Source organism: Panthera uncia (assembly GCF_023721935.1).
Source record: "Panthera uncia isolate 11264 chromosome B3 unlocalized genomic scaffold, Puncia_PCG_1.0 HiC_scaffold_1, whole genome shotgun sequence".
Lineage (NCBI taxonomy): Eukaryota > Metazoa > Chordata > Mammalia > Carnivora > Felidae > Panthera > Panthera uncia.
Window position 1 is genome coordinate 130,860,377 of NW_026057582.1, and position 27,727 is coordinate 130,888,103.

A 27,727-nucleotide genomic window follows, 5' to 3' on the forward strand; every position below is an offset into this window, starting at 1 on the left:
CTAGCAGCCTGGACTAAGACGCATAATTTCCTTAAAGCAGCGTCATCTCCTTCACGAGGATGACTTCCCCATCCGTGCCTTCTTAAAAAACTTGCACTCAGCTTGCAAGGCTGACTTCAGGGACCACCACATCCATCTATCAAAACTTCCTGGCCCCTCCCACACCACAGCCAGGCAGTGATGAGCCTTCTCTCCAGGGCACCTTTAACCTCAAATAGATACGGATATAGATATAGATATAGATATAGATATAGATATAGATATAGATATATAGATATAGATGATATAGGTATATGTTTATAGCTGTATATGGAGAGAAATCTATATATATAATATAGATTTATATATTAATATAAAATTTTATTAATATTTTCCTTGCCACCTAAAAACCAGTATAGGCAATTGAGGACAGAGAATGTGTGTTACTTGGTTTTATATCCCAGGCACCTGTCATAGCCTCTGGTGCAAGGCTGACATTCAATAAAGCCGTGTTAAATGAATAAATGTGTATTTATCTGTGTGAACAAAGACTTCTGTTTTCCTTTCTGATCTCTACCTGGGGTACAGCTTTTTGGACACAGATCCCTAGATCCCTGCCCCAGGCCTCAAGGCTGAAACCAAGCCCTGAACTTCAGGTCAGTAAGCTAATAGCCCTAGTCATGGACTCTTCCCCGCCATCCAGTCCATGAACGAATCCATTGTTCACGAGTGTCTCATCTGGAGCCTGGGCTGCATCTATTCTTAAGGTTCAGCTTTCTCTCTCCGTATGTCAAGTAATCCATAGAGTAGGAACAGCTCAGGTAAAATTATATAAGGGGGTGTGCAAACTCCTAAATGGTAAAAGGAGCCAAGCGCAAAGAGCCTCATTTTTCCCCAGCGCACAAATACATGAGGATAGGCTTGATTCATTCCATTTTTTTCCACACCTTCTATGTTCTGGTACTGTGCCCCAGAGAAAAGGGTGTAGCAGTGAGAATGGCACGCGTGACCCTTGTCAGATCTTTCTGGACCCTACAGCCTGACTAGGAATAATTTAAATGGATTGGACTTCTAACCCCAGATCTTATCAACTATGACTGCAAAAAAAAAATGTCATGTTTCCTCTTTGAAATAAATCAATCTGTAGCCATCCATTCCAACAGATGTCCTGCCAACAGTCTTGCCCTCTGGGGTTATTGACCTTGCACCTTCATGATCATTCTCTTTCCTCCTCTGCCCTGCCCTGCGCCCCAGGCAGACCTCCTGGCTTAGGGATTCCAGCTAACAGCAGCCATAAGGAGGTACCTCTGGCCTGAGAGAGGATGGGAGAAGAGGGAGGTGAAGGGTTTCGATCCCCTTAGGTCCTCCTTGGTCCACTCTCCCTCTAGATACATCGTTGGCCTCAAGGCTAGTTAGAACTCTTGCTACCTCTGGGAACAGCATCCTTGCTTTGGCCTTTCTACCTTAGTTTGGCACCAACTTTCTTTTTTGCCAGCCCAGGATGCCTCTCTACCCCTCTCTATCTCTATGATTCCTGATCACCCCTGATAGCTGAGCTATCCAAGTGTCTCAAGTTAGGCCTTATCGATACAGCACGCTCCGTGCTTCCCGATGTGATTTTGGTGCCCCAACCAGAAGAGACCAGGAAGTTTAAAATTGGGGCTCCTCCATTGTCAGTCTACAGGCAAACTCTGTGCTGACACCTTATCTTTGCTGACCCTCTATAAAGCCCCTTCACTGGATCCTGTCCAGTCATTCTTTGAAGGCACCAAGTGCTTCCTGCCGAGACCTTGGCTGATACACGCACCAAACTCCCCTTTTCCTTTCCCTTCCTCCATACACAGGCACGCACACAAGCGCACACAACGTGCTCCCGCGATGGCTGAAGAAACTCAGGGGAGTCACACAGTTTCCAGTGTCCTTGTCACTTTCCCTGTGACTCGCCTTATTGCAGAAGCTAGGCTGCCTAGGCAGATATAGAGCCCCCCTTGATACAGTTCCTTCTCTTCGGAACTTAGCTATGATTCCTGTCGGTAGGTTGAACGGTGGGCTTCCATAATATTTGCCCCAGTCTTCATCCCTGAAACCTGTGAATGTGACCTTCTTGTAAAAGGGGAGGGGGGGCATTTGCAAACATAATTCAGGATATTGAAATGAAGAAGTGGTCCTGGATTATCCAGTGGGCCCTGAATCCAATGACAAGTGTCCTTATAAGAGGAAGGCAGAGAAATATGTAGAAGATACAGAGAAGAGGGGAGGCAGTGGGATCATGTGTGGTCAGGTTTATGCAAATGCCCAAAGGCCAGCAGAAGCTGGAAGAGGCAAGGAATGGGTTCTTCCCGAATGGAACCTCCAGAGGGAATGTGACTGTGCTGACACCTTGAGTTTGGTCCTCTGGTCTCTAGAACTGGGAAAGAATACATTTTTCAGCTACCAAATTTGAGACAATCTGTTACATTAGCCCTAAGAAGTTTATATAATCCTCCATCCAAGAGACACTGGGCAGTCCAAACCTGTAGCCCATTCATTGTCACCATGTTACCATTCTGAATTCACAGAGGCAACTGTGGAGGTCCCTCCCCACCTGTGTTTAGTGGCCATAGACGCTCAGCCTCTCACTTGACCCGGGTCTCAATTATGACAGCTCTGAGGGATCACTCTTTCCAGTAAAATTCAGAACCATGGTCCCCAGGCAGGTCCCGGGGACTGGGGCAGGATCATAGCATTGTCTCACTCTGTGCCCTCAGGCAGCCGCCTCGTTGACAGCTTGATCCTTTCTGGAGAGCCATGCCCACTGTCTTGGTGAACTTCACTTTACAGGCCTCATTTCAGTTACCTCGAGCCTCGAGAAACTGATGTGGCTCTTGAACTCATTCCATCAGAAGGCCGTAGGGCTGCTATTTAAATTTGCCCCATCTCCCTCTGCCACCTTCCACTTTCCTGCCTTCATGGGGATGGACACGGGAGGGGCGGGACCTCACTGGCCAGCTGAGGCCACAGCACAAAATTACTTGCTTTGTATTTATGCAACCAGAGAACCTGCTCTGCTACAGTTTCTGAAACAAAGGAATTTCTGGGGAGATAAAGGCTCTGCCTTTATGGCGTCTTAAATGATGCTCCTATACTTCCGAAAATGTGCCACAGAGAACACATAACTGAGGATAGTGAGCAGGAGGACCCAATGAGTTGAAGGAACTAGAAAACTCGATTCTAAGCAAATGTCAGAGATTCCCTGAGGACCCCCCTCATCACTTGGAAAGGACACAGAGCATGTCCAGAAGAGCCAAGTCAGGGGGATGTGTATTGGGGGGTCAGTTATTATAGGATGGTGAGGACTGGAGAAATCTGGCCCACATATTCATTCCTTCATCTGAACGTTTATGGAAGACCTAATGTGTGACAGGTATTTGCCAGTGACTGAAGGAAAACCCACACCCCCATGTAATAATTAAAACTGGTCTCTGCCCTTACAAATGGAGGCAATCATGTAAAGCATGAGTTGTTAAACATTACGGATCCTATGATAGAACCGTACTGGGTGCAGTGAGAGCAAGATAAAGAGAAGCCGAAAATTCTATGGGAGAACGACACTCGTTCATGCACTCTCAGTGGGGGCTATGTAACCCCTAAGGGGGTAAAAATTGGTTCTTGGGGAGGCAGAAGCAGAAAAATCTCAGATATTACAATAGCTTGTGGCCCTCCAAAGGATTGTATTACATAAACAGATACACAGCACATTTGTGCTATTAAAATTTTATGGGGTGAAAATTAGGGGAAAAAAATGTCTTAACAGTCTCCTTGGGAGAACAATAATGAATAAAAACGGTTGGAAAACATCATACGAGGTCAATCTTTTTAAGAAGGCTCTTCCCCCCGACGATGTGGGAGGAGGAAGCAGAAGAACAGTACGAGCACAGGTCTGAAGGGGTGAAAGGGAACAGTATCACTGAGCTAGCAGGGATTCTCCATGCAGATTAGTTTGATTGGAGATCCAGGACCAAAGCCTGCAGCAAGCATCGAACTTGGGGAGGCAGATGCGCCTGATTCCACCCTGGCTCGTCTCAGAAGAGCTGGGGCTGCTACGCCGGATCCAAGGCCAGGACGTACGCCAACAGCAAGAACTGGTGGTGTCGATCGGTCCTGCTGCAAAGGCTTTCCCCTTGGCCTTGACCTCTTTGACATTGATATTGACTGGTCCGGACCAGGTCAGCTTTGGGCTCTTCCGGGCGAGGGCTGTCCTTTCTATTTCCACCACTTCACACTGTCCTTTGCTCTCGTCTTTCCATCCTGCCTCCTGTGCAGGGACTCCCAGCAGGCTTTGTGACTAGAATGGCCTCGTCCTGGTTTGCACAGGATTTGGGATCTGTGGCACTGGAACCGGGACAGTCTCAGGCCAACCCAAATGGTAGTAAGACCTAGGTTATGCCTTTTTGACCTCCCACCGGTACAGCTAATGGGCAGCTAAGCGTCTCTCCCCTCATGTTCCATACTTAACTGTTTAAGCACCTGTTACTTCCGGCAGTCTCAGCCTTGACTGCATATTACAATCACCTGGAAAATGTTTACAACTCCTGCCGTATAGGCCACACCCTAGAACAATTAAATCAGAATCTCTTGGATTAGAACCAGACATCCATATTTTTTAAAGCCTCCCAGATGATTTTCAACATCTAGCCAAGGTCAAAACCACTGGTTCAGAGCAACAGCAGGACAAGACTATTGGAGTAAAGCAAGCCCATTGAGTTGACTCTAATTTGGAGGGACTGTAGGGTTTTTTTTGTTTTTTTGTTTTTGTTTTTTTTAACCTTGATGGTTTAACACACATGCCTCCATATAAGGGTCATGAGTAGTGGGGTCTGTCAATAGTGTTGGAAATTAGAGCCATTAAATCAAGAGTTAAAATGGAACTAAAATTAGATGTCGAAACACTTTCTTTTTGGGATCCATATGCCTCTGGTTTTTGCCTGCACGGATTCCTTCTTGGCAGGTCAGAACCAATGGAATGGGGCAGTCTTGGTTTGCAACAGTTTTGTTACACGAAGAGGAGCTCAGGTTTAAAAGCAGCCAGTAACACTTAAAACTAATGGGTCACTGCTGTCAGCAGCTGGTAGACTTCTCTGAAGTTGGCATGAGAAATCTAAAATCATTCCCATCAATAACCTGCCTTGTGGTGTGCCTCGAGTTGTCCCTGGGGATGCTATCACCATTGGAAGGATTACTCATCCATCTGAACGGTTAGCATGCATAGGGTTGCTTGCTAACATATGAAAGAAATAAAAAAAAAGAATTAGTTTGTAGCTGAGTGCAGATTCACACACAAATGTCAGCTTTCAGAACATCTATGAAAGCATTAAGTAGGCATTGGACTTTGGCACAGCAAATATTTCTAGGGCCTTCCATAAAGTCAGCCTTATCATTAGCATTTTTTTATTATCTAGTGATGGCCTAAAGCAAATAAAGAAGAAGCAATCTCAGCGCCCTAGAATCACAAATATATCTGAGGTGGGATTAAGTCTGATTCAAGGGGCATTCAAAAATATTTCTCCTAAGGATATTCTTTCACTAATGGGTCTTAAGTGGAAAAAGAACCCAGTTGTACTTTTCGGCCTCTATGACTATTTTGTCATGGGGATAATACTTTGAAAACATTGAACCACTACATTTAATCCTGAGACATCTCTAATGCTTGGGTGTCCCTTTATTTCACGTGAACAACCAGTCTGGGGCACTCAAATCACACGCCCACGAAAGAGAGACAGAACATGAAGCCTCCTACCCTAAGGAACACAGCATTTCGGAGTATTTCTGAATAGACTGGAAGAAGTCAGTAGAAATTCTGCTCCTGCTGAGCACTAAATGTGTGAAAAGGAAGAGAGACAGAGGTGAGGCAAACCAAGAGGTTCTGTGTCCTCAGGCCTGCTCTGGCCAGAATCCTGGAGGGGTGGAAACTAGTTAGTGTCTGGGTAAAGTCACCGTCCTTCTATTCAGAATCACATGGCCACTGGCGAGGGTCTAATTAGTCCTGTGAATTGTGGATGATAGAGAGTGGGGCAGCTCCAAGCGACTATTAAAAATCTTGGCTTATGTACTTTTTGGCTTATATGAGTGGTTATTTCATGTAATAGAAGCCACATTGCTGATTATGAGGGTTCATCAGAGCTATATCCTGTATGAGTCTCTGTAGCCATTAGGGTGTATTAAATCCAGAGTACGCAGGCCAGGGCCAACATAATGTAGCATAATGCAATGCGCTCCTGGCCCCTGTTCCACGTGGGATGCTCACAGCAGCAACGACAGAGGGATAAAGGACCAGGTTGATAATGGGCAACACCTCAGAGACCAACAGGTCCGGAGGACGGCACTGGGCCCATCCGCGTAGAGCTTGGACATCTTTCCATCGCTTGACCATGAGGTCAAGCGAACCCACTCCTCCGTGTACCCTGAGGTGATCTGTGGTCAACAGTGAAAAGCGGACACAATGCGAAAGGCTGAGTCATAATCTGAAGGGGGATTGGGTTATCGGAATGACACTGTGCAAACTTGAAGAGGCTGAGACGCATCCATTTATCAAGTTCGTGCTCCACACTGCCAACACCTCTCCCCATCCTATGCCCGCTTCAGCCGGGATTCAGTGAGATAAGAGAAACATTAGAGCAGTTACGAGAAGAGAAAAGTACACTTTTAACAGAAGCAGCAAAGAATGGATTCTTCAAAAGAGATGTGGCAAAACTTAACTTCATTGCTGTCAGGAACGCCATAAAATTACGGCCGTAAACATGGGTAAGAATATGCGTGGTTCTGGTGGGTTCACTTTTTCATCCAGAAAAAGAAATCCACTAACTAGTTTTGGAAATAACATGTCCCCACCCACCCAGATACGTAACTCACACATCAGCATTTCTGTTCTCCAAGGGCACTTGCCCCGTCACACATCTGGGGATGGGGAGTGTCCCTTTTTTTCCCACTCTGCTTGGCTGTTCTGGCTTCACGCTGTGGGCTTCTCCACTCATACTTCACATCCATCTCCCCCTTAACCATCACTCATCTTTCCCTGGAAAGCCCTCGAATCCTTGTTCCTTGGCTCCTTCCCAAATGCCACTAAACCAAAACTGTATGCAACTTACATGATTTATCCTAAGACTAGAAATAACCAGACAGAGCAGGACGGGATGGCCCTTAAGCATTTTATTAGAAACCTTTTTATATTCGCCCCCCTCAAATCCGAGCACTGCATCCCCGAATTGAAATCTATCCCGACGCAGCCCCTCCCAGAGAACCACGTTTCCTCAACTTTGAACAGTAAGGTTTCTTACCCTCGTTAGAAAAGTTTCAGCCCCTATCCAGAGAGACTTTTTTTCCTCCCCTTAGGGATCTGCCCTTCCAACCAGGGAATCTGAGGCTCTACAATTCCCTCAAATATATTTCCCCAATTGCGAATTATTCAGCTTGTTTTAATGAAACGTGCAGAGGGCTGGCCACGAGAAATGCATTCAAGCTCCAAGTCCAGCAGCACCTTCCAGGAAAATGTTCACGTTCCAGGGTTACGTTTTCTCCACTCCTGTAATAGGGACATACATCCTCTCCGTGCCTTCTCCGGGAACTCCTTTGGTTTCCTCCTTTTCATTTCTGGACAAAAGTCACACACATCTGTGTACGCACAAGCATTGGTTCCTCTGGCCAATTCCTGGAAACAACACTCACACACACACACACACACACACACAACTATGCACACGTATGTAACAATGCACACACACACACACACACACACACACACCCCTCCCAAGGACAAACACCAATGCTTAAAGAGAAATTCCACTTACAGTTAGGATGTAAAGAAAGCAAAGGACTTTCATTTCCATGGGAGCAACAGAAAACAGGATGAGAAAAATAACCACAGTTTCCCACAGGGTCACCAAAGGTGAGGATCAAACGATGTTGTGAGGAGTCCAAAGGACAAGCCTTTCTTAGGCAAGAGAGACACATGGCAATTTCCAGAACTGGAGGCAACAGTTCGATGTGCCCTGGGCAAAAAGTAAAACAACCCAAATGCCCTTTGCAAGGAAAATGTGTAAACACATCGTAGCAGAATCGTACAATGGCGTATTATTCAGCAATTAAAAAAATGAAGTATCAAGGGGCGCCTGGGTGGCTCAGTCGGTTAAGCATCCAACACTTGATTTCGGCTCAGGTCATGATGTCATGGTTGATGGGTTTGAGCCCCGCATCTCCGTGCACGGACAGTGCAGAGCCTGCTTGGGGTCCTCTCTCTCTCCCCGTCTCTTTGCCCCTCCCGGGAGCTTTCTCTCTCTGTCTCTCCCCCCACCCCCGACCTCCTTCTCTCTCAAAAATAAATAAATAAATCTAAAAAAAAAAATGAAGTAACAGGACCTGTGACAATATGGACGAACCTCAAGATTATTATGCTAAAGGGCAAGAAATCAAACATACAAGAGTGTCGAGTGTATCATTCCATTTTTCTGAACTGCAGAAGCAGACAAAACTTTATGTTGATAGAATTCAGAAAAGTGGTTGCCTATGTGACATGGGGATGAAGGGAGGCACTTTCAGGGGTGATAGCATTTTAAAATATTTTGTCTGGGGTATCACTGACACACGTGTTTAATTTATCAAGATATATCAAATTGTACTTAAGGTCTGTACAGGCCAGTCTAGGTCAGTTCTGCCTCAGCTAAGACACACACACAGAAATATAACAAACCGCATGCTTCATAGTTGTGCATTTCACTGTACGTAAATTACACCTTAATTTCAAAAAAAAAAAAAAAAAGATACGTACACATCCATAACTTTTTCTTAGATTTACAATATCTTCTCAATTAATTAAAGGAACATATTCTCCGTAATACCTTACGTAGTGTTGCAGAAGTCCTGTCATAAGCATTTATCAGACGTGTGTACCAAAACACACACACATAATGAAAGTAGGTACAGCCACCAAGGCAGGGTGTTTCTTGATCAGCGGAACTAGATGCTCAATTCTTCTCTGCCATAACCTTCTGGAGGTAAGACCCGGGAACACCAAACAGAAAGGGCAGGAGAGAATTCTTCAGGGGTCTTGTGTGCCTGTCTGAACAGCCAGGCTGGATTGCCATGGTTGACAGATACACTATTTCCTCCGTGAAAAAGTGGTCCACAAATGCAATAAATCTCTTGTTAATCCAGTGACAAGGGGTCGAGTCTGAACTTTGGTTCTAAGTCTCTGGAACAAAAGAAAAGTTCGCAGAATTCCACATGGTCTGAAAGGGAGAGGACAGCAGTCAGGCAGGAGGCGAGGACACATTTGTTGGCAATGTTTTCCTCTCACTTGCCTGAGAGATTTTCCAACAGTAACTCTTTCTCCCATGCGCTCACCATCCAAATGCACAAATATGAGCTGGAAACACTGAGTTATTTGTGCTCAGGTTGAGGCTGGTGAGGCACAGAGTGGGGCACAACCGACAGGGGTACAGAGAAATAGGACCAGAACCTATAGATGAAGTTCACCTTAAGACCCACACTTCCGGATCTTGAAGTGTGTGATCCAACCAGGTCCCTGACTGTTTCTGCAATTCTGAGATGGGCTTTTGCTAACCAGGGGCCAAAGGACCCTACCTGATACCCTGAAAGATATATATTTGTTGAAATCATGTATGGTGTTTTCCTGGGAATTTACAATCACCTTTTGGGAAAGGTTCCCCATTGTCACGCGACGCCATAAGAATGCTCTCCTACATGTGTCTGCAGAAAGGCACGTTTCAACCGACGTATTTAACAACAACATATCTTTCTGTGCAGAGTAAGCACAAGAAAGAGCGTGAGGATTACTTCCTAAGTGGCTTATAGAAGAACTTTGCTAATGAGTTTGCCAGCATTACCTAAAACTGTATTAGTGACATCTTATCTTTAATCACGGTTCTTGGAAAAGCCATGTAGGTTATATAAACTGGTCATTCACCGACTGGAAGCATATGGTTTCTCTTTGAGTAACAGTTGTTCTTACAAATCCTGCGAGGATGATGGCGGTGGGGAACCAGGAAAACCCATCACCTTGCTGCATATGGAAGCTATCTCAGGCACCCAACTGCAATGCCTGCTTTTCACTGCATGAGTCACTTCCCTTAATCATACTTTATGCTCTCCAAAAATAATGTGGAGGAAGCATACATTATGTACTTAAAGATATACCATCTGTTTTCCTTCTCTGCCAAGACAGGAATTCCTTATTGAAATGAAAGCCTCGGGTCATCATAGGAAGCAGAAAGCTAAGATAAATGTCTTTCCTTTTTTTTTCTCCCCCTCCCAAAGCACATGTACATAATATTTCCCATGGCCACTCAGTGAAACAGGTGGATACACTTAACTTTCACACACACTGTGTTATGATGTATAAAGGGTTTAGCATGGATGGACGGGACTGAGCATGGTCCCAGTTGAGACAGTTGCTCTGAGTGCCTTCAGCTCTGAAATGAGTAGAGAGAGACCATGCTATGGAAACTCAAGAGAAAGACCAATGGGGGTGGGGTGGGCTAAATGATTAGTCTGGAGATCTTTTCCCCTTTTAAATGCGGTGGTCTCGACTTCTGTAGATAATCTTCGCCAGCACAGACAACCCTATTAAGAAGCATAACTTTCCAGGAGGCCTGGGTGGCTCAGTTGGTCAAGCGTCAGCCTCTTGGTTTCGGCTCAGGTCATGATCTCACGACTCGTGGCTTCGAGACCGCATCGGGCTCAGCGCTAACAGCATGGAGCTTGCTTGGGATTCTTGGTCTCCCTCTCTTTCTGCCTCTCCCCTGCTCGCTCTCTCTCTCTCTCTCTCTGTCTCAAAAATAAATAAATAAACATTAAAAAGATGAAGCATAAATTTCCAAGGGTAACACGTTAACTGGCCAATCTATTCTCTATTTTTAACAGCTCCCTAATGCCTTTAAAGCAACTCCTTGTTAGCTGTAGAATATGACCTACCTACGAAAATGGTATTATTTCTTTGGACTTGATAGCAATGAATGGCCTTGAGTTAGAGATATGAATATAATATCAAGAAAGTTTTATGTTTCAAATAGAAGATAAATTCATCCCCTTGGGCACCTGGGTGGCTCAGTCGGTCAAGCCTCCAACTTGGGCTCAAGTCATGATCTTGCAGTCCGTGAGTTTGCTCTCTGCCCCTCACCCACTTGCACCCTGTCTCTGCCTCTCTTTCTCAAAAGTAAATAAACATTAAATTTTTTTTTAAAAAAGAAGATAAATTCATCCCCAAAATATATACAGCACAGCTTGTCTTGATTGTGTCTGAGCACCTAGCTCTCCAGGGGTTTGTCCACTGACAATGCAACACGGAACAAAAGAAATTCACAAACATGTTTAACTAGCATAGTTCCTGGTACAGAGTTGGAGCGTGATCAGTCTTGCCCTTTCCTTCTTCCTTCTCTATCAGAAAATCAACAAGAACTTTTTTGGGAAAAACAAACATTTTAGTGGAAACTCACAAGAAAGAAGGGTTTGCGTAGCTGGAAAAGTTGGGGATGGAGGAAATTCCATGCTGAGACAAGACTAAGCAGATTCAAATGAGGAAGCAGAGACCAGCAGGAAGTATTGCGTGGTCGAATGCATTTAGAAAATACGGTGGGAAACATCTCTGGCAAGAGAGGCAGGAGGTGACTGGTGAAGAAACAAATCTTGTCATAAAGCAATCTTTCATCAAACTATGTATTATGATGATGAATATCTTTTACATCCTCACACTGTGTGGAATATTCCAAGTCATTTTTTATGCCATGAATATTTACAAGTGGAGATTTCTATTTGTCTAAGAACATGGAGATCCATTACTTAAGGTCGAGTAAATCTAGTCTGTAACAAGACAAGAGACTACGTTTTCAGGCCACCTGCTCATGAGCTCAGAAGCTGATAAATCCAGCAATGATCGTCATTTCATCTCAAGGTTATTTCTCTTCTCACAAAGCTTGCTATTCTTAGGGATATTTGATAAAACAGTATGGAACAGACTGCTAGTACTGGACTAGCACAGACCAGAACCTAGCACAAAGAAAGTGTTTAGTAATGTATTTTCTTGGGCATAGACTTGATGTCAGTCCTGGTCTAGCCTTCTTATTAATTGGCTGGGTGCCTTTGGGAGAGGCTTGTAAAACAAAAATAAAAACAAACCAAAAAAACCACTAAGCCTCAGTTTGAAACCACTAAGCCTCAGTTGAAAAAAAAAAAATTGGGATTATAATCCCTACGTCACAAGGATGCTGAGAGATTACCACTGGATGGAATACACAAAAGAGCCAAGCCTGACCTCTGGCCATAACTGATTGGCTCATGATTCGTGATTCCAAGGTCAGGTAATGGTGGGTTGGAGCTCCTATCTGACCCACTACCCCAAATCACAACCAGATCGTCTTTAAGGATTCTGTCAGGATAAAATGTCTTCAATAATCACATCGGTGAGGGGTTCCTTTTAATAAAGCCATTCTTTCCGCCTAGCTCAGAGAAAGGAGGTGTGAAAATAGCAAGTTTCTATAAATATCCTTTCTTCTTTAGGGAAGATCTGTAGCGCTGGCCTCCATTTTCTCATCTGTAGGACGGGAACTGTAGTCACATGAGTGCCTAAGCACCTCTTCAGGTTTAATTTTCTGAACTACATTTTATTGTGGACAAGATAGACAGAGAGAGCCAGAAGGACTATACGCATGGGTTTTTTTCCTGCCTCAGTATGTTTTTTCTTTAAATTTCTTTGTTATCAAAAAAATATGTTTGACTTTAGCTTTATAGTTTCATTTTCCTTAATGTTCATAAAGGTCCTATGAGGAGGAATCTGCAATATTCACTTATTTTAGATAAAGGAACTGAGACTCAGAGAGGTTAAGTAGCTTGCCCAAGATCACACAGGAAATGAGTAACAGCATAAAAACACGGATGCAGATATTCTGACCAAAATTCTTTCTTCTCTACCAGGTGTCCCGGGACCTCAACATTCTGGGACCACTTATTCAGGAACCTTCTACAGTTTTAAGAAGTTGCTTTGGATGAAGAACTCTCAGATCCATTTTTGTGTTTGTATTTATAATCTTCCTGCCAAGCCAACAACGATCATTTCTCTTTGCTATCAATGTGCCTACCTGTAAGAGTCACTTCTCTTTGATCTTCTGAAACTACTGTGACTTCATCCACAGAACAGAGGTAGACAGAAGTGCAGGGGGTTGGGGGGGAAATGATGCATCTGAGGGGTAGTGCCTCTCCAGGTTTCTCCTGGCGTGAAAGCTCACAGCCTTGGGCTTTCTAGGTGTTCGTTTCATACCTTGCTTTCAAGGTCCTGTTTCCCTCTTTGATGCCCAGGATAAATTAGTTGAACAGATAGGAGAAGTCCCGGCAGATGAGGTTTGGTTGTAAAATGATTGGTCCTGTGGTCGGTTGGTTGCACGGATCTTGCTAGTGCTTTTTTCTGCTGGGACACTAGACTGTGAGCTCGTGCACAGAACGTGTCTGTCTCACATCTTTCTCTCTCCTTCCCAGCACAGAGACACAGCTGCTGTTCCTTCATTCATTCCTTCATTCAATGCACAGGTTGTGAGGCTGTTATATGCCAGGTGCTATGCTCCATGTTGAAGGTTGCATGACTTAAGAGGAGATTCAGATCCTGACTTCAAACTGCTCCCAGTTTAGAAGGGTTGGGGACACTCTCTCTGCCCCTTCTCTGCTCTGCTCTCTCTCTCTCTGTCAAAAATAAAATAAACACTAAAGATTTTTTTAAAAAAATAAAAGAAGTAGGTGTTTTTCAGGAACACAACGTAAAAGAAAATGTTCCAGGCAGAAGGAGCATCACACGCACAGCCAGGAGACCCCGGGAATAAAGCTGGTATGATTTGGAACCGCAATGAAGTTGTCGTTCCTAGGGCATGAAGCAGTGGCATGCTGGCGAACTGGGTCTCTGGGGAAAAAAAGAAAAAAAAGAAAAGAACAAGCCTTGTTTGCAGGGCTCGCTGATACACTAGGGACCAGTCCTCCCACCGTCACAATTTCAAGCTGCCTGCAGTCTGACAGCCACCTTGCAAAATGCCTGAGTAGTTACCAATCGCCTCTCGTGTTCAGCTTCAGCACACAATCGAGGGGGAGAAAAATCAGACCCTCCAAAGAGAGTCAAATAAAGCTGTCCCACACTCTGCGATAAGCTACCGTGGTGTAGACCCCCCTCCCCCATGGCCTTAACGCCTGCTCCACAACAACCCAGCACGAGGAACTCAGCCTCTTTCCTTGTTTTCCCCGAAAGGGCACACTCAGGGCACTTTTGTATTGAAGCCTTGGCGTTTGGTGGCAGGAAAACGAACAACAGAGCTAGACATCGACCTCGTCCTTTACAAGTGTCCCAGCCACCCTGCGTGACCCAAGTGCTGGGCAGCCGGTCCATCTCTCCCGGGTCCCTCCCCACAGGATTGCCCTGGTCCCCTTCTCTTGGCTTCTCCAAGAAATTCAGTCTCCCCAGTTCTGTCAGATAGAGTATTTGATCTCCCCACCCTGTACACCTCGTGGCCAGTTTGCACACTCAGACACTCGGCTGTGAACTCCGCTCAGCTTTGCTAAACTCACAACACTGAGCAAAAGTGGTGTTGCTGTTGGGTCCCACCAGCTAGCCACACGGGAGAAGCCAAGACTTAAAAATGCAAGCTTCTCTTCATCTTTCCTGCCTCCCTCAGTCTCTGTCCTTAGAACATGTTCTTATTAATAAAAATGATACCATCCCCTACCCTTTATGTCTAATTCTAAGTCATAAATTCTTTTTTTAATGTTTGTTTTTGACAGAGAGAGAGAGAGAGAGAGAGAGACAGAACGTGAGTGGTGGAGGGACAGAGAGAGAGAGAGAGAGAGAGAGAGAGAGAGAGAATCCGATGCAGGATCCACGCTCCAAGCTGCCAGCACAGAGCCCGGTGCGGGGCTCGAACTCACAGACGAGAACATGACCTGACCCAAAGTCAGATGCATAACCGACTGAGCCACCCAGGTGTCCCCCAAGTACTAAGTTCTTAACCACTGTTACACTCCCTGACTAAGCTACACGTGTAAGGAAGGCAGCAAGTACCAATGAGACAGTGGACCAGTAAGTAAGAATATCACACACTTTGGAACAGTTACTAAACGTTTCACCTGTTGTTGGACTCCTAGAGCTGACAGTCACGTAAAGAAGGGCAACTATGACCCAGACCTCTGCCTGTCCCCTTAACAAACAAACTAACAAAAAGAACTTTTGTTCTATTTCACTTTGTTCTGGACACTTCCTGTAGATGGGATAAAACGTTGATTTGAAACCAACGTTTTAAAAAAAAATCTTTCGCGGGGCGCCTGGGTGGCGAAGTCGGTTAAGCGTCCGACTTCAGCCAGGTCACGATCTCGCGGTCCGTGAGTTCGAGCCCCGCGTCGGGCTCTGGGCTGACGGCTCGGAGCCTGGAGCCTGTTTCCGATTCTGTGTCTCCCTCTCTCTCTGCCCCTCCCCGGTTCATGCTCTGTCTCTCTCTGTCCCAAAAATAAATTAAAAATGTTGAAAAAAAAATTAAAAAAAAAAATCTTTCACAAGGTAGGACCAGTTCCCCAATCGATAACATAATTTCCACACTGCCTGCTCCACAAATTCCCTTCCCAAGTGATATAAAAACGTGTCCTGTCCCTCCCAGGGAGCGTGAGTGTAGCCAACAGCCCCCTGGTTTGATTAAAGAGCGTCTTTACATTTGAGCATCCCTGTGCTACAATTGCCAAGGGATGTTTCTATTACGCTTACAAAGAGCTGAGACTTGATTGGAGAAAAAAAGTTTTTGTTTTTGTTTTTGTTTTTGTTTTTTTTTTTTTCAGCAGGAAGAACTTAATTTAAAAATCCCCAGAGCAGTGCTCAATGAGATACCTCCCTGGCCAGACACAACGGACCATTGCTTTGGGGCTAATAGAATGGATTGGCATCTCCTTGGACTTCTCACACTTAGCAAACCCAAAGAGTGAGACGAATTCCAAACGAAATGACAGGTGTGCCGGGGGCAGCTCCGTGGGATGTGTGGCTCAGAGGGGTGCCTGAGCTCTTGGTGACATTTAGGAAGCTATCTGGGAAAAGAGAGAAGCTTAGCCATTGGGCCGGATGCGCTTTGGATCCCTCCCACTCGGGCTGTGTCCGGTGCCTGCACATATTAGGAGTGGCTTTGTGTGCACAGATCCCCCTCCTCCCATGTCCCCATCCCCCCCCCCCGCCACTCCCCACACAGGCCGAGACAGGCGCGCTGCACAATAACGCTCCCCGTTTCCCTAACGCGCCTCGCTTGGCTGCTGCAGCCCTAAAGCAGACCCAGGGCAGCGTGGCTCACATGACTTTCCTTTCAGCAATCCCTTCTAAATTAAATGCCAGGTGTGAAACAGGTTTTCTTCTTTATGCTCCTCAACTGTGAATAAACAGAAATTCCTGTGCAAGTGGAAGATAATCCGTGCATAATTCATCCGGGGGCTTCGTTTTCCAGATGTGCGCGCAGCCGCCGGCCGATTCCCATGTCTGTTTCTTGGAGGCGCGGTGGTCTACGCGGCCGGATCTGACTCTGGCGCCCCCGCCGCGGGGGGCTACAGGGCGGGCTCTCCTTCCACCCTGGCCCCTTGGCCAAGCTCCCCGCTGTGCTGCTGTCCCAGCTCCTCTCTGCTCTCTGGCTTTCACGGACTTTTCCTCCTTCGGAGCTAAAATTGAATCTACCTTTGTAAGGCGGACATCTCTGGTTTGGCCTGCGGAAGGTGCCTTCCAAGGTTGGGAGGGAACTTGTGAAGTTTTCAAGATTATTGTTGATTGTTAACTGGGAGAGAAAGGAGGGAGATAACGGGCTTCCTCCCACCACGTGTGTGTGTGTGTGTGTGTGTGTGTGTGTCCGTGCGTGTGCCTGCTATGCGCAGGCCCACCTAAGCACTTGACTTCTGTCATTTACCCATAACCTGTCACGAAGGTCAGATGCCTCCTCAGGGCCCTTCGGCATCCTGTCCACCCGTCTAGCCATCCTCTAGGGAAAGGAGGGGTGGGTTTGACTGCTGCCTCTGCTGTCTCTAGCTGTGTGACCTGGGGAGGCTAGCCTAACCTATCTGTGTTCTTGCTTGTCTGTAACGTAAAGGTTACAAGTGTTGTTGCCAGGGTCAAAGAATACAGGCAAAGTGTTTAAAGCAGTGCCTAGCAATAGTAAATATTTAGTAAATGTTCTCTATTGCTGTTTTAGCCTTGCTCGTCAGCAGTGAGAATTGCCACTTGTGTCTTTATTTTCAGCTATAAAAATACTGAACCTTGGATCCCCTCCATGTCTTAAACTAGGGGCCCAGCGAAACTCGTAGGCATTATGTTTGAATTCAGATCCTGTCGGCTTCATGCTGGTCTACACCACCTTTCTCCCTGACTCCACCTCCTGTAAATTAACCTTGGAATCCCGTGTTATTGCCAAGTTGGCAAGGGAAACCACAACAGAACAAGATACATGCAGAATGTAATTTTCACCACTGCAACATCTGTCTCATTGGGATGGGCGGGTAGTTATTCTTCCAGTGTCTTGGCAATTTAAGTAATATTTTGTGTGTTTGGATAAAATATGCCCATGCCTTTCCAAAGCAAGGTCAATCCTGATAAAATTAAAGTGTCTGCCTGGGTACACTGTCCATTATCCCACCTGGATGTCACGGGTGCCATTTCAAAGGGACACGAGTTTGGTGAAATTGTTCAGTTCATCCTTTCTGGAAATATTAGTAGACATCAGTTGGGCATTACTTCCTCTGGGGGGCCATTTCTTTTTTTTTTTTCCAATATATGAAGTTTATTGTCAAATTGGTTTCCATACAACACCCAGTGCTCATCCCAAAAGGTGCCCTCCTCAATACCCATCACCCACCCTCCCCTCCCTCCCACCCCCCATCAACCCTCAGTTTGTTCTCAGTTTTTAACAGTCTCTTATGCTTTGGCTCTCTCCCACTCTAACCTCTTTTTTTTTTTCCTTCCCCTCTGGGGGGCCATTTCTAATGTTTAACTTCCCTTGTCCTAACAACAATGCCCTTTGCGTTCTCAATTCTGTCATTTGTTTCAGATTTACCCCTTGACTTTTTAGTAGCCAGTGCATGAAAAGATTTTGTGGGGACACCTGGGTGGCTCAGTCGGTTAAACACCCGACTTTTGATTTAGGCTCAGGTCATAATCTCATGGTTTGTGGGTTCAAGCCCCACATTGGGCTCTGTGCTGACAGTGTGGAGCCTGCTTGGGATTCTCTCTCTCTGCCCCTCTCTCTCTCTCTCTCTCTCTCTCTCTCTCTCTCTCTTTCAAAGTAAATAAATAAGCTATATTTAAAAAAGATTTTGTGTACAAAATGTCTGCTGGAGACCCCCAGGGCCACCTACCATTCACCCCCTCAGAGGGATTTCACTTTTTAAAATTTTTTTTAGTGTTTATATTTGAGAGAGAGAAAGAAAGAGAAAGAGAAAAGAAAGAGAAAGAGAAAGAGGGAGAAGAGACACAGTGCACGGGGTGGGGGGAGGGACAAAGAGAGATGGAGACAGAATCTGAAGCCATCTACAGGCTCCAAGCTGTCAGCACAGAGCCCAACACCAGGCTTGAACTCACAAACCACAAGATCATGACTTGAACCACAGTCGGATGCTTAACTGACTGAGCCAAACAGGCGCCCCAGAATTTTGCTTTAAATGAATGACTGCGAGTGGTGCCTGGGTGGCTCAGTCAGTTGAGCATTCAACTTTGGCTCAGATCATGATCTCAGGGTTCATGAGTTTGAGCCCCATGTTGAGCTCTGTGCTGACGGTTCAGAGCCTGGAGCCTGCTTCGAATTCTGTGTCTCCTTCTCTCTCTGCCTCTTCCCTTTTCCTGCTCTCTCTATCTCTCTTTCTCAAAAATAAATAAACATTTAGAAATTTTTTTTAATAAAAAATAAATGAACAATCCCAAGCTTCATATGGGTATGCAGCATTGCCCAAGCTATTTAGTGCTATGTAAATAGAACCAATCAGAAAAAAGAAAAAGAACAAGAAAATGAAATAGTTCACCAGAGTCTCTGAATGAAAATCCACATCAATTCTGTGATGATGATATTTAGTTTATTCCCATTCTGTTCATTAGAAACCTGGGGCTTAGAGATATTCAGCGGGGTACCAATTACCAGTAGCTACTGCAGTGTGGCCGAGAGTCCCCCTGTTGGTCTGCCTCCAGTTCCACTCGCGCCCTTCATGAGATTATTACTCACTAAGGTCATGGGCTTACGTGGCTTTTATCATTTTAGAAGATGACCCTCTTTTTGATTTCATGAATAAGCAAAGTAAGAATTCCAAAACTTGTAAGGAGTGAAGGAAAGGAGGCACTGCTTTGTTTTATTTTGCAGATGGTAAGAAAGACTGACTTTTTCACAGAAAAAATAGGAGGGGTAGAGCCCTAGACGCACGTGTTTTTTAATATTGCACTGAGCTTACAAGCAGACACTGCCCCCATAAAATCAAATGAGGGGAATACACCGCACCACACAGGAAGAGCCCTTGGCCTCTGGAAACGCAGAAAGGCAGAAGAAACCTAAGACTTGGAGCCAGATGAACCTACTCCCTATGTGATTGCTACGAGTTGGAATGCTTCGGAGTTTCCCAATTACTTCACGCATAAAATGTGAGCAATACTGCTTACCTAATCCAGGAATTAATATGAGAGTTAAGTGAAATAATATGTAAAGTGTCCAGCATCAAGTGGTCACTCCACATGTTTAATTGACTGCCCCTGTGACTTGCCCAGACTCCAGAAGATGCTTCTGATCCAAGACCCTCGACCGCCATCTTGGATCAGCCATTACTCTTCATTGACACTATTGTATTGTCTGTCCAAAAGACTCCTCTGGGGAACGTTCCTTTCTCCATTCTAACCTTGTGATTTGCGTGCATGTTCTGGTTGATTGGGCCAAAGAGAGGCATCTACTGAAATCAGTGTCTTTCTCTGGGATTTCGAACTTGGGATCGGAAGGAGCAAATCTCAGACTGTCGCTGGTGGCAAAGCTGGCATACGGGAAGGAAGGAACTGAAGCTGCCGTACCCCGCTTCTACCTGCCGAGTGTAGAAAGTGGACCTGAGAAACGAAGTAGAGACAGACTGGGAGAGACAGTCAGTCCCTGAGCCCAGCTGCCTCCTGCCTTTTCTTGCTTTCTGGAAACTTCCAATTACAACCCATCCTCCCTTACCATGTCTCTCAGATCCTTACATATTCTAGCTCAAATTTGGTTGCTTTCGCATACACCTCTAGGAATATTGAAACAATATTTCTCCCAACCGTTTAAGATGCACATTATTCTCGTTTACTAACAGAAACACAAGCCCAGGGGGGCTGAGTGATGGCCAGAGGTCAGGAAGGTGGTCGGAAGCAGAACCGGGGTGTCCACACAGGTCTCGTGGAAGCGAAAGCCCAGTGTGCCTTCGCTCCTGCTCAAGAACCCTGTTGTTCACCAAGAAGCCCGTAGTCCACTGGTCTCACGTGTATTCTTGGCTTTACAGGGAAGCCGTCCACCCTGCTACACGTCCCACCTTTCTGCAGCTACTGAACGTGCTGGCCATTCTCATTGCGCCAGCCACGCCCCGCACCCGGGCTCTCCTGCCTGCTGTCCGCCTGTTCGAACATTCTGGTCTAGCATTCGAGCCTGGTAGGATTCTTTTCTCGTCTAAGAATGTGAGAGGGGCTTTTGATCCTGCCCCTCCCTAGGCCAGCAACTCCTCGACTGGTGTGCTACATGGTTTTTTTTTCTTCTCTGGGGTCCAGCAGGTGTATCTGTGTCGTATCTTCCATTGGCCGAAAGAATACAAACTTGACAGATGGTGTGACCGTGGTTTGAAGGAGGCAAGAGATGCCTCCTCAGTTCTGTACAGGAAGGAGTTACGGGTACAGAGACTCGCTGCTGAAGCTAGAGTCCTTTTTTTTTTTTGCAACTTCTGTGATGCACCCCACCATCCCCAGCCCCTGCCGACTAACATTTCGACAGCATCCCCCCAGCTTCCGAGCGGTAGCGGAATATACCAGACTTTATCTCGCTTTCGGATTCCTACTCTCCCACGGGGAAAGCCCGCCACGACAAGTTCGTTCTTCCTTATCTCAACTCTGCACGGTGACAAGTGGGACCCGTGGAGTGAAATGAGAACAGGCCTACAGACAGCCAAACGTGCTGCAGGATTTCTGTCTTGGGAAACACCAAGTAAAAGGCATATCGCACGCATGTGTTTCTGAGTGTCCCGCGGGTAGCGGTCGCCTAGCTAATGACACCACCTCAAAGGAGTTGGTGATCGCCACCTGAAAGTTCTTGAGCGCCACATACTAAAGGCTCTCAGATGGCAAACAGAGCTCCTCTACCTCTTAAAATGCAGACTCCTCACGGAGAAGGCAGAGTCAAGGCCTCCGGTGGCTGTCCACCCTTGAAGATGCATTTCCCTTGTGCTGGTTTGAAAGCCCCCGGCCAGTGATGCAGGGGAAGAATTCAGCTTGAACCTGCGACGCCCTGCAGAGGAGGGTCCCCCCCCCCTCCCCTTGCCCCGCTCTGCTCTCATTGCCTTCACCTTTATCCTGACCCCTTGGTGCTTGCTTGAGGGTGTCTGGAGGCCCCATTGTTTTTTTTTCGAGTAGAGCTAATCCATTGCCTCAATAGTAACAGTGCCCTCGACTCAGAATTTCAAGGGGAGAAAACGAAGAAAGTGGATGGGAGAGGGGACTCCATGACAAACCACAGGCAGCTGACTTCTTGTTGAAAAGGTGTCCTGGGAGGCAAGTGTCAGATAGAAATCTACAGCCTGGCATCCAAGCGAGCATACATCATTTTGCAATTAATTTTGAGAGGTGGGGAGAAACGTTAACTACTGATTCCAATTTGCTTTGGGGTCTAAATGAATCATTTTCTTACTTGAAGATTCTTCAGTAAATGGCTAGAAGGGGTTGGGGGGAGAACAATGCTACCAAGCTCCAGTGCAGGATTGGGGCAGTAAACTCAGAGGATTGCATCATCCAGTCCGGCGACCGCTTTCCTGACTGCTGCCCCCACCCAGTGTTATTTCTACCCCAAGTGCTTGAAGGTTCAAGGATCTAGAGCCAGGTTGCTGCCACAGTTATAGCCCATGGGCAGCATTTTTAAGGTCATTTAGGATTTAGGGGGTTTTGCCACTTACAGGAAATTAGCACATGAGGATTGGCCATCATTGCAGTTAGATGTTTATGAAACACCCTTTATTACTTCCTAGGCTCTGAAAACAATCATATTTGGCAGAGGATCTAGGTGTCTGGAGTCTTGACGGCTGGTGTGTCTAATTCGTCCCCTTGGTCCCAGGGGTGAAGTTCACCCTCTCCACTGATGCCCCTATGGTTTTACTCACCCAAGTCTATAGCCCTTCCTTCTGCCCGCTGATCCTGACCTCTCCACCTCCGTGCGCCTCTTCCAAAGGCCTTTATTTCTGTGGTACAAATGGACACATTTCTCCTCTCCTGTTTACCAGCCAGGAATCTTTCCCACTTCTTAGATGTCAGGTTAACACATTGACCTTTGATGTCAGATAACACCTCAGAAAAAAATCTGATATTGACACTTACTGTTTACAGACACTTAGTTTTGTTGAGGGAGAAATGGGTTTTGTTAGTAGTCCTAAGGCTGATTTTTGTTACCATTAGGAACAAAGCCAGAAAATTGTAACATTAGAGTTTAATACATTACATTATGTTATTACACTTTATAATTGTATATAATTTAATAATAAATACACAGTTTAATTGAATTAAATTATATATAATATTATAATATTTATAATATGATCATGTTAATATATTGCATTGATTATTGTATATTATAGTAATAAACAAAATCTGAGGAATGAGATGTTAGATTCCTGCCATATTGGGAAAAACCTTCCCATGATGCTCAAGGGAAAATTCAAGAGTCAAGAGAGAAGGAGGAGGGCCATGTTTCCACACTGAGTGCGTTGCCTTCCTGCTTAGAATTCAAGCACAGCAAACAAGGGCCTGGTTTCTTTGGGCATGTGCTGCCAGTGGAGACAGAGAGACTTCCAGAGAAGGCACGGTTCCAACTCCAACGAAGTGCCCAGTGGCAACATGGTGACAGCTGATGGAGTTTCTTGGGCTGGTGGGCCTGAGGCAGCAACATGGGGGGCTGCTTGTTTCTCTGCAATATAAAAAATGTTCCTCGGAGCTACCGAGACCTCAAGGAAAGACAACACAGAAAGCTAAGCAGGCTCACGGCCTGAAAGGGGACTACAGTTGGCACGGGAGACCAGAATGTACGGACCTTGCAACCAGGGACAGTAACAAGAGTGGCCATCATTGGTAAGAGTTGCCTACATGATGCCCAGCTACACATCCAGCAGACAGAGCCGGGACAGAGTGAAGCCCAAACATGAAGAAGAAATCAAACACCTCAACTGGAGGCAAGGAGGACCAGATGTCACTTTTCAGATATCCAGGAACTTGGCTTACTCTGAAGTCAGGAAAACCAGTCAGAAGAAATCTTGAAACTGAATATTTATTAAAAGTGACCCCAAACAGAACTAGACAGGAGATGTATTAACAATACTTTAATTCGCTGAGGAATCCGCCTATCGGTCAGAATGAACCAGAATGGGATAGATCAACGTGTCCTGCTCAAGGACAGATATACAGAGGGTTCCAGGGGATGCTTGAGCTCGGGAAGAGGAGGGTTTACCAGGAAGCCAATGAGGTGTTACCTTCGGGGCCTCACTTGCGTGGGCACAGCCAAGGCCTTGTTTTTCATTTTGTGTTTATCACTGTATATTCTTTTTTCTTCAAGTGGGCTTTACAAAGTGGGGATCAGCCTCTCAGCTCAGAGGCAGAAATTAAAGAAATGTATTTCTTTTTAAAGATCTGAGCTGCCTTGTGTAAATTGGGACTCCTGCTTCCTGTCTATAGCACTTGATGGAGAATTTCAGGTTTTCTTGGTTCCCGTAGCACGAGCTTTATGAAGTCAGAGACATCAGTTTGATTTCTTTATGTATTCCCCTGGGCCTTGCACAGTATACAATTCTAAATGTATAGTGGAGGCTGAAATGAGATTTAAAAGAGGAAGCCGGGCTTGGGCAGAGCAGTCCAAAATGATCTCTTGGGAGAGAAAGACTTCAGCCAGCTTTGATATTGGCATTCAGATGCTCTAGAAGGAGCACAGAACACCTTGTAGAGGGACTAGCAAATTCAAATCCCGGCACTTGCCGATTTGGAAGTTTCTCGATAAATGACCTCTAGTCATGCTAAGATATGCTTTTAATGACGTATCAGATTCTGGAGCTTAACGTAATCAGAAAGGAGGTGACCAAAGACTGATCCCCAGTATACATAACCTTTACTATCCTCTTAAATAGGGAATTAAGACAAAATGACAGAGATGCCTTAAAATTCTTCTCTAGGGGTGCCTGGGTGGCTCAGTTGGTTAAACCTCCAACTTCAGCTCAGGTCATGATCTCACGGTTCATGAGTTCGAGCCCCGCATCAGGCTCTGTGCTGACAGTGCAGGGCTTACTTGGGATTCTCTCTCTTTCTGTGTGTGTCTCTCTCTCTCTGCCCTTCCCCTGCTCATGCTCTCTCTCTCTCTCAAAATAAATAAACATTAAAAAAAAAAACAGTTGTGATGTGTACAAGGCAAATGTTCGGGTGAAAGGTTTATGCTTCTTTCCAGATTCTATGACTAAAATGAAAAAGGATAGTATATATTTTGATATAGGAAATTATCTGACTGTGGTATCTAACTTTGCTGGAGATTCAGCAGCAGGCACAAGAGAACTCCTCACCCCCTGGGCACCACCATGGGCAGGGCTGTGCCAGGGGCTTCTCCACAGTGTGGGAGCCCAAATGTCCCTTCACATACATGCCCCTTTCCACCGCGACAAGATTTTATATATCAATTCAAAGCAAAACAAAAATTACATGGAAGGATCGTTCTTTAGGCAGGTTTACTCAAAAAAGGTCAAGGGGCACCTGGGTGGCTCAGTTGGGTAAGTGACCGACTTCAGCTCAGGTCAGGATCTCATGGTCTGTGGGTTTGAGCCCCATATCGGGCTCTGTGCTGACAGCTCAGAGCCTGGAGCCTGCTTCCTATTCTGTGTCTCCCGATCTCTCTGTCCCGCCCCCACTCCTGCTCTGTTTCTCTCTCTCAAAAGTGAATAAACATTTTAAAAAACTAAACAACAACAACAAAAAAAAAGGTCAAGCACTGAATCTGTTGTTCTAGCCACATACCTGAGCCGACCAGTTAACTCTGAGTAAATTCTAGGAGGGTTGAAAGGCACCTTCCTGCTTCTCGGTAGAGTGCATTTTAGGAGATTACAGTCCGTACTGAGATGGAAAAATGTTTCTAGCAGAGCAAATGGAGAACAGTGTAGGTAATTGCTGAAAGGCTACACTAAGCTACATATAATACTTTTGCTCTAAGGGACTCGGGGCAATCATTTTATATTTTAGATTAAAATAATGATACTCTGCCCTGTTTCCAATATCACTAAATCTTTCACATACCACAATCAGGAAAAGAAACAAACAAAAATCACTTTGCCTTTTGAGACACTGAGATACACTAAAAGCAACAGAGTAAACATCAATGGTTCTGTTACGCCCCACATAAACCCTTGACTGTGTCTCATTTACCCAAACTCAGTCATCCTATAAATCAGTTGCTCCTTTTTGGCTGTGAACAAACTAATACAAATATCATAACCTGGGGAAGGAATTTTTTACTTCTAAATATTTGTATTTTTATTTGGTGACGGAAGATTTCAGTCTTTCCAAAGTCTTACTGTCTTGCATGCACTGAAAATAAGCTTTCTTTTATTTTTTTTTTTATTTTTTTTTTCAACGTTTTTTATTTATTTTTTTTGGGACAGAGAGAGACACAGAGCATGAACGGGGGAGGGGCAGAGAGAGAGGGAGACACAGAATCGGAAGCAGGCTCCAGGCTCCGAGCCATCAGCCCAGAGCCTGACGCAGGGCTCGAACTCACGGACTGCGAGATCGTGACCTGGCTGAAGTCGGACGCTTAACCGACTGCGCCACCCAGGCGCCCCGAAAATAAGCTTTCCTAATATTTCTGACGCTGAGGCTTGCTTTTACATTGATTCTTGGAGGTTCCATTGAGATAAAGTCTACCTAACCCCAACCCATAATAATTTCTCCTTTTTCCTATCAGAATATAATTAGATACATGTAATTTATAAATGTAAACTAGCCCAAATCTTATTTAAACAAGTCAGGTTTGGGGCACCTGGGCGGCTCAGTCAGTGAAGCATCTGAGTTCGGCTCAGGTTATGATCTCACGGTTCATGAGTTCGAGCCCCGCACGGGGCTCTCTGCTGTCCTCACAGAGCCTGCTGAGGATCCTCTGTCCCCCTCTCTCGCTGCCCCTCCCCTGCTCACTCTCTCTCTGTCAAAAATAAATAAACGTTTAAAAAATAAAATAAAAAGTAAGCAAGACAGGCATGCTCACTATTAAGGAATAGGAGCATGCTTCACATGTAGACTTAGATGTACAAAGCACTCTAAGGAAAAACTGACTAATACCAATAAGCTCTACGCTTATGAAATCTCTTCACAGGTGATACATTCCATGACAGTCCAGGAAAATTAGCAACATGGATGTCCCAGAGAAAAAGGACATCTCCTTGCACCCAGAAGTATGCAGGAACAGCCTGCAGGGGTCAATGTGATGGTGCTATGTTCCTCATCTCAATAAAGCTGATATAGACAGTAAAATACTTCTGACACATAAAAGTAAATTACAAATCTAGGGTCTTTTTACACTTTCAGATAGAAATTAACTTTTAAGTGTGAGATCTTATGCCCCTCATCTTTTTAATGATGCCAAAAAAAAGTACATAAGCATTAATCCACATCGCTTGTTATGCCTACATTTTAAAAACTATTTAGCATCTGACTCTTGATTTCGGCTCAGGTCATGATCTCACAGTTTGTGCAATTGAGCTCTGCGTTGGGCTCTGTGCTGACAGCACGGAGCCTGCTTGAGATTTTGTCTCTCCCTCCCTCTCTGCCTTTTCCCTGTTCGTGATCACGCTCTCTGTCTCTCAAAAATTTTTAAAAAGTATTTAAAAACCACAATGTCAAAAAAATTAAAAAATAAAAGCCACAATGTCAAATAAAATGATGCAAAATCAGAAAATTTCTAAGCGAGTTTTATGTCAAATCCACCTCTTGATGGCAGGAAATTGACTGAAGAAGAAATTGTAGGGAGAAAAATGATGCTTGTACCCCTTCCAATATGACTAAGAAATTCATAAACCACAGGTAGACAAAAAAACACCTTTTGTACCTGAGACAAACCAAACAGAGCAGAGTCTCCCTCACTTGGTCTGGATCCTAAATGATAAAACCTTCACTATTTTTTTGTAAATCTGAACTCTTTTACAAAAGCATTTTTCTTCCTGATGGTTGCTCTGCTGTCTGAGGATATGTCTTGACATTTTTAAATAAGATAATTGTGTGAGAAAACTGTGGGGTTTTTGTTTTGTGTTTTTTGTTTGCTTGTTTGCCCAACCAGATAAATGTAACTTGGAAACCATGGTGTGTGTGTGTGTGTGTGTGTGTGTGTGTGTGTGTTTCCTTTTAATTTCTGCTTGCAGCTTTTATTTGGTGAGCGATTTCTTCTGGAGTATGACTCTTTCACATTCATTTCCTTCATACATGTTTCTGTCTGAGTCTTCCCTTGACAATACAGAG